At 40.1% G+C, this 6,251-nt stretch overlaps 1 protein-coding gene across 4 annotated transcripts in view; it reads left to right on the top strand.

Annotated features, from left to right (window-relative positions):
• The first annotated feature begins 3,363 nt into the window (after positions 1-3,363).
• The window catches only part of BCHE (butyrylcholinesterase), a 62,858-nt gene continuing 59,970 nt past the window's right edge, over positions 3,364-6,251 (top strand). For 3 of the 4 annotated variants that reach the window (XM_075031345.1, XM_075031344.1, XM_075031341.1), the window contains exon 1: positions 5,613-5,744. The gene's annotated coding sequence lies outside the window, so the exon portion shown is untranslated. Of the gene's footprint in view, positions 3,437-5,612; positions 5,745-6,251 lie in introns of those variants that run through there. The other variant, XM_075031343.1, reaches the window with a different exon arrangement.

Genomic DNA, 6,251 nt, shown 5'->3' with positions numbered 1-6,251 from the left:
ATTAGTGATAAGGCCTAAAATAAAGAGGAAGAATTGGGAGAATTGGGAACTGGGAACAGTTCCCACCTCCCAGATACATATTCTCCTTAGCAGATTCAAATGAGCTCATTTATCCATCAAACTTCTTAGTTATTCACAGAGTTTGGGTATAAGAGGACATACTATCGTTGTGAACTTCGCAGTGCTGTCGGTAGGTGATTACTAGCAACCAAGCTTGGTTATTCAGAGATCTTTACATAATTTTAAACAAATAGAGATTTACTCTCCATAGGAAAGAAAAAGGAAACAGAAATAGAAAGCATTTATATTGTCAATTAATTAATTTTCTGCAGAAATCTGTGAAACCTAACTTATAATTTAATTAGCTTTATCATGCTCACACAAGATTTCAGCTCTTTGCTGACACTCCAATTTTGCCTGTCTTCTTATAAGCTAAACACCAGGCTATAATAATGTCATGCAAGACATATTGTGTATCCATTAATCATTTTTTATTTTCTTTATTGAATCTGATCCCTATATGAGACAAAATATTGAGTTATGTAAGAGTACCATAAGGAATTAAGAGTAAGTGAACATTCAAAAGAAATAATAATAATAATACCTTTATCTTTTAACTGGCTATATTTTCTCATTCGCTTTGATTTCTTCAAGAATTTTATAAAAGTACAGACCATAATTGTGATAATAAAGAGGAAATTATACCAATCTATAATTAGAGTAATAAGGAAAAAGGTACAGCGGATCATAACTGAACCAATAAGAGGAAAAGATAATCATGTTTAATGGCTTACATGAGTGTTAGTGTCTTCTTAATAAATTGGTATCCATTTTCATGGTATGTATCTAAGAAGCCTTTCCTAATATTATCAAATTACCCTCCAGATCTATTGTTGGGAACTTCTGCTAGTCCTGGAAGCTGCTCTGGAGTGAGGCTGCTTTGAATAACCAGAATAACAACAGAATTTCAGACTGGTCTGACCAACAGCTACAATCACCCGTAGCAGCATTTAAGCTCTCTCCAGGTTTATTTAGGGTGTCCCTGTTTTGCATTCACAGATATACACAGGTGTTGTGTGCAGTACCAAGTATGAGATTTGCAAAAGAAATACAGAAAAAAGAGAAAGGTGTAACCTTTCGGGATCACTGTATTTAGGCATGGAAAGATCCTCTGCAAGCTGGGTATACTCAAAAGTAAAGGCGATGGTTTATTTCCTAATATGCAGAGCAGAATAATGTGAATGCAAGCCCGAAAGCTGAGCATCAGTAATTCCTTGCTGCTGCTGATCTCCCATCTTCTGTGGTTTTTACCTGAAGATTTCACAGCTTGCAGCTTTGATATTTTTCCCTTTGAGTCCTTGAGCTGCTGTCCCCATCTCAGCAATCTTACCCCTGTCTGCAATTTCACCTTTCGTATCTTGTACAGCTTGAGTTTACTTGTTTTCCTCACACCTTTTTCTCACAACATAGCAGTTTTCTCAGAGGTTCGAGCCAAGGTCACACAGATGCTCAGCATGAAAACTCAGCCGGGGATCAGAGACGGCTGAGCCCTCCCTGAGGAACCTTACCGAGGCTGGAGTTTAAACGAAACCTCCCCACATTTTCATACAAATGACATTTCATATGGTTTAGCTGTAATTTGCCTTTTGATTTTCCTCTCGGCGATTAAAAAAACCAAGCATGTTTCCTACTTTTACATATTATTAGGGCGTAAATATTTCCTCACCCATGCACACACTTCAAATGTGATAACCTTTACTTTGAAGTGACATTTGCAAAGCTTTTCAGGCCAGTTATCCTTACAGGAGCCCAGATGCTCTTTCTGGGGCTGTAGATGGCTTGGAAGGGCAGGATCAAACCTGGTGAGTGGGACGCTTCACGTGTGAGGAGACCTTGAACGCTTAGAGGACACCTTGGGAGAGAAGCAAGTGTTTTTCCACTAGAAATATCTGAGATACATCTTTTTCCAAGCAGTTTTATCTCTGTCAAATTTCTCAGCTCTATTAGGTAAGTCCTGAAGATAACCCAAAATGTGCATAATTTAGGATATTCAGAAGTGTAAACATCTCTATATGCTTAGGTAAGATCCTGAAGGGCAGTTTAATAATGAACTGAATCATAACAAAAGGGTTTGATATTTCTATAATACATATTGTTTAAATTCTCTAAGCTTCTTAGCCTACTAAATGTCAATTTTTCCTAGACCTGGCCTTTGTTTTCATTCCTTAAGAGTCTTGGACATCTTTGCTATCAAATTTCCCATGTCAGTGTGACATCTATTTCATGTACACATTAAATAATGAAAAGACACTTTTATCTTTGGTGGTGATTTTTCAGAACCTTGCCTTAAATAAAAATTTACATAATGTCAAAAAAACCTTATCATTATAGATAGGTAGAGAGATGGATATAGTCAAAAGTACCACTATATGTACATAATTAGATATATGTATGTATGTTAAAAAGCTCTTATATATATACCTACACATATATATATGGTGTTCTGTCTGCTGGCTTGTACGTCCTTTCCTTTCAATCTCCCAAAGGAAAACCGAGAAAATGACCACTCTACACAGAATTACAAAACGCATTAAATGTATTTAATCTCTAATTTTCGTGCAGGTATTTTTAGTAAGCTAAGTAATAACTAAAATAAGTGTTTCCTCTCACAGCACACAGTTGTGAAACTTTAATTTATATGTTAATTTTTTAATTAAAGGAAAAAATTATAGACGAGGGCTTAGTTTTCTTAAAAAGTACAGCATAATAGCCTAACATTAGACTAAAGTACAATAGTCGAGAAGTATAACAACCTAAACAGCCTGTCCGAATGCCCCCCTTCGCTGAAGACATCCAGGTAACGCCAAGGCCCAGTTCAGCGTTTCCTAACGCCTGAGAAACCACCCGAGGCAGTTGATTGATGTATCCCAGGGTCACCTTGTCAGAGTCCATAGAAATGCTCCACGTTTTGCATTTAGTAACCGTGTCTGCCTCTGTAGGGGACAGATCACACCGACATTTGTCTTAAACATTTCTTGGTACAGAGGAAACCACAAGACACCAGTTTCAGGGCCCTGCGGTGAACTTGCGCCATAACAACGACGCCCACAGCCTGGCGGAATCTCTACGGCGCAAGCGCAACGGGAGGTCAACTGGTGGTCATGGCACTTACTGGGGACAACCGACAACCCCTAAGAACACATCCGCATGCGCAGTGGACTGGAGACACCGCACCATCGCCGTGTGGGAACCAAAGTCTACGTGGCAAACGTGCCGTTGCCTTGACTACTGAAGTACGCACGAAATTTCTTAGAACTGGGCAGACATTTTGGGACGCGGACTGTATAAAATGGTACCATCAGTTGCGAGGGGGGGACCTCCCACCACCGAGACACCAATAAACAAGAGGACCAACGGGACACTGCTGGAGCCACAGGTGGTGATATCTTCTTTGTCTGTCTCTGTCTCTGCCTCTGCCTTTCTCCTCCTCTCCTTATCAAATTGTGAAAGACACGCAGCATGGGACTTGTTTGTCTAGCTGAGTTGTCCGGTTAGGTAGTTGCCATCGAGTTATTGCGTCTAACCTCACGCCTCGTATTTTGTATTAATAAATGTTAAACTGGTTGGCTGGTGTCGTTTCACCTTAATTCAGTCCAAGGGGATCATGCTGTTTGAGGTGCCTTGGGTGCTGTAAAGGGGAGCAGAGAGGGGCGAGGATAGAGGAAGGGAGCGGTGGTGACAGCAGAGGTGGGATAACATGGCCAATGCTGGAAAATAGATGAAGCCAGAAAAAGCATTTTTAGTGTTTCAAGTCTCCTGCTGTTTCTCTACTGCTCAAGGCAGTGATGAGGCTTGAGAATAAAATGGTTTATCATAAGCTTCAGAATTACCTCATTTAAAAGTGGCCTGTAACAAGATTTGGGGGTTATGATTCATTCCTCTGGTGTCACAGCAAATGTGTGTCACTTGGCCATGTTTCCAAATGGGTTGAAGAGACACTGGAGAAAGTCAGTGAATGTGCACATCAGAGAACATTGAAAACTGCCTTAGTTTAAAGAGCACAACTTAGCGTTTCCTGCAGGAAACTGCACTTGAAAAGTTTTGATCAACAAGAGTTGCCATTAGAGTTGATCCCGAATTAATTGTATTTTGTTATTAAATATTTCTATTTACATTACTGAGATAACAATCTCGGCTAAGAATTCTGAATTCCCAACTAGCAACTATATTGGACACTTCCATGCTGACAGCTTATGGATTTATAACCTGGTTTAGGTTTAGGCTGGGACATATTTTCTCCAACGGACATGTCCCTGCAATATACCTATTGAATATCTGAACCTAAAGGTAGACTTTAAAATTACTGGGAGAAACCAAATGACCATGCTTTCCTGGGCTTTTCTCTATTAAAACACTGTTTCACATGCTAGCTTTTAAAAATCATTTGTAGTCTCCATGTTAAGGTCTATAAACTTCATTCTTAACTTTTTATTTCGGCTTTATTCCTGTTCTATGCATTGCCAAATATTGCTTTTGTGTAATTGAAACAGAGCTGTAGTTTGATTATTAAACAGAAGGAAAGTAATTGTCTTCAGCTCTAACAGGGGAAGCAAAGGCTCTCCGTAGAAGAAAACCTTAAATTATGGAAAAGTTGCCTTTTTCAGAGCAGAGCTAGAGAGCAGATGCTGCTGGGGGCCGGCAGCCCCACTGCCAAGGGGTGGCCTTCTGGTTTCGCGTGGTGGCTCAGGGATGTGGGTTTGACAAGACATCTTGTAAGGGGGGTGTATGTACTTATTTGCCTTCTCCACCTCTCTTCTCTCTTCTGCCTTCATTTGTACCTCGAAATATTTGCAATTTAAATATCAGCCCTGCTTTGTGGGACATGTCCTCAGCTGTGCTGCAACCCTGACAACTCTGCCCTGCGGTTTAGACTGGCTTTGCACCTGCAGTGCTGAATTCTTGTGGAAACAAAGCTTGAGAGGTTCAGGCAAAAGAAGGGTATCAGATGGACGAAGCAGCATGGGTGATTTCCTATATGAAGCCTAAGAAGAGAGAGAAAACAGCATGTGACACCACAGGGCTACCATTTTTAACCCTAACATCAGTAGAGGACAACGCAGGTTTCTGCCGTAGCCCACAGATGGCCATGAGTCAAGTAACACAACTGATGCTTGCCAGTTGTTGACGATTCTGTGCAGAGGACACTCCTTTTTTATCTGCCACAGTTGCTTAACCCCCAAAATAACTACTTATCTTACAGTGAAAAGAAAAGCTTGAGGTACTTTAAAATGGTGCTAATCTTGAGTTGTACAACAGCAAAAAAGTACAGGTGAGACCAGTGGTCTAAGACAGACGAAGGAAAGAGAGGCAGGATTTTATTATATTTCTAATTCTGTTTATCTTTCTAGATTACAAAATTGTTGCCCTGTGCTAAGAACAGATCACTGCACCTTCCTTCCCTGTAGGAGCTCATGCCTGATTTTTCTCCAAAACGGGTTTATCTCTCTAGCATTTCTACAACTAGACCATTAGCCTTTGAGCAGATGTCAGATCGTAAGGAACGGCTGCCTGCAGATCAAGTTGCTGCTGCCAACTCTCGCGAGCTTTGTGTCAGAAACAGTTGATTATAATGTCAGTACTGTCCAATTTACGGGCTTAAAGCAGCAGCTGCATACTGCATTTTCCCTGAAGTATTCAAAGATCCTGACTCTTAAAAACTTTGTAGTTCTTGTAATAGAAGTGGGGTAAGTGCTTCTCTATTTACACGTCTCTGTCTGCCAGGATAATTTACAGTTCTGCTTGATTTGCACGGGGATTGTGATCTTTTAAAATGTTACGCTCTGCCCATTTGTTGCTCTCTTGGGAAAACTCACTCTGCTCTGCAAATGGAACGAGTAAGCACGCGTGTGTATCAGACCTTGGTATTATTCAAGGGAACCTGGACTAAGTAAATTAAGCTGAGCTAGAAATCACTTATTAATTCAACCATCTTTTCTATTTAAATAGTGATTATATAGTCTTGTGTATAGATTTTTTGGCTGGGTAAAGATTTGCAAGGAGAGGAAATAATCATTGAAATAAATTGTGTTCCCTTGCTGAATAAGAACACAAGGGTATGGTCTGTTTAACTTTTGCTGGAGGAAACTACTACAGAAGAAGCTTTTTAAAGTATGCAAATACACTTTATGATACATCTCTGCTCTGTTAAGGTTGATGAGCTACAGCAATCTTCTGACCCTTTTACTCTCATA

Source organism: Buteo buteo, chromosome 7 (assembly GCF_964188355.1).
Source record: "Buteo buteo chromosome 7, bButBut1.hap1.1, whole genome shotgun sequence".
In the NCBI taxonomy this organism is placed as follows: Eukaryota; Metazoa; Chordata; class Aves; order Accipitriformes; family Accipitridae; genus Buteo; species Buteo buteo.
This window is presented reverse-complemented; position numbering and strand designations above follow the sequence as displayed.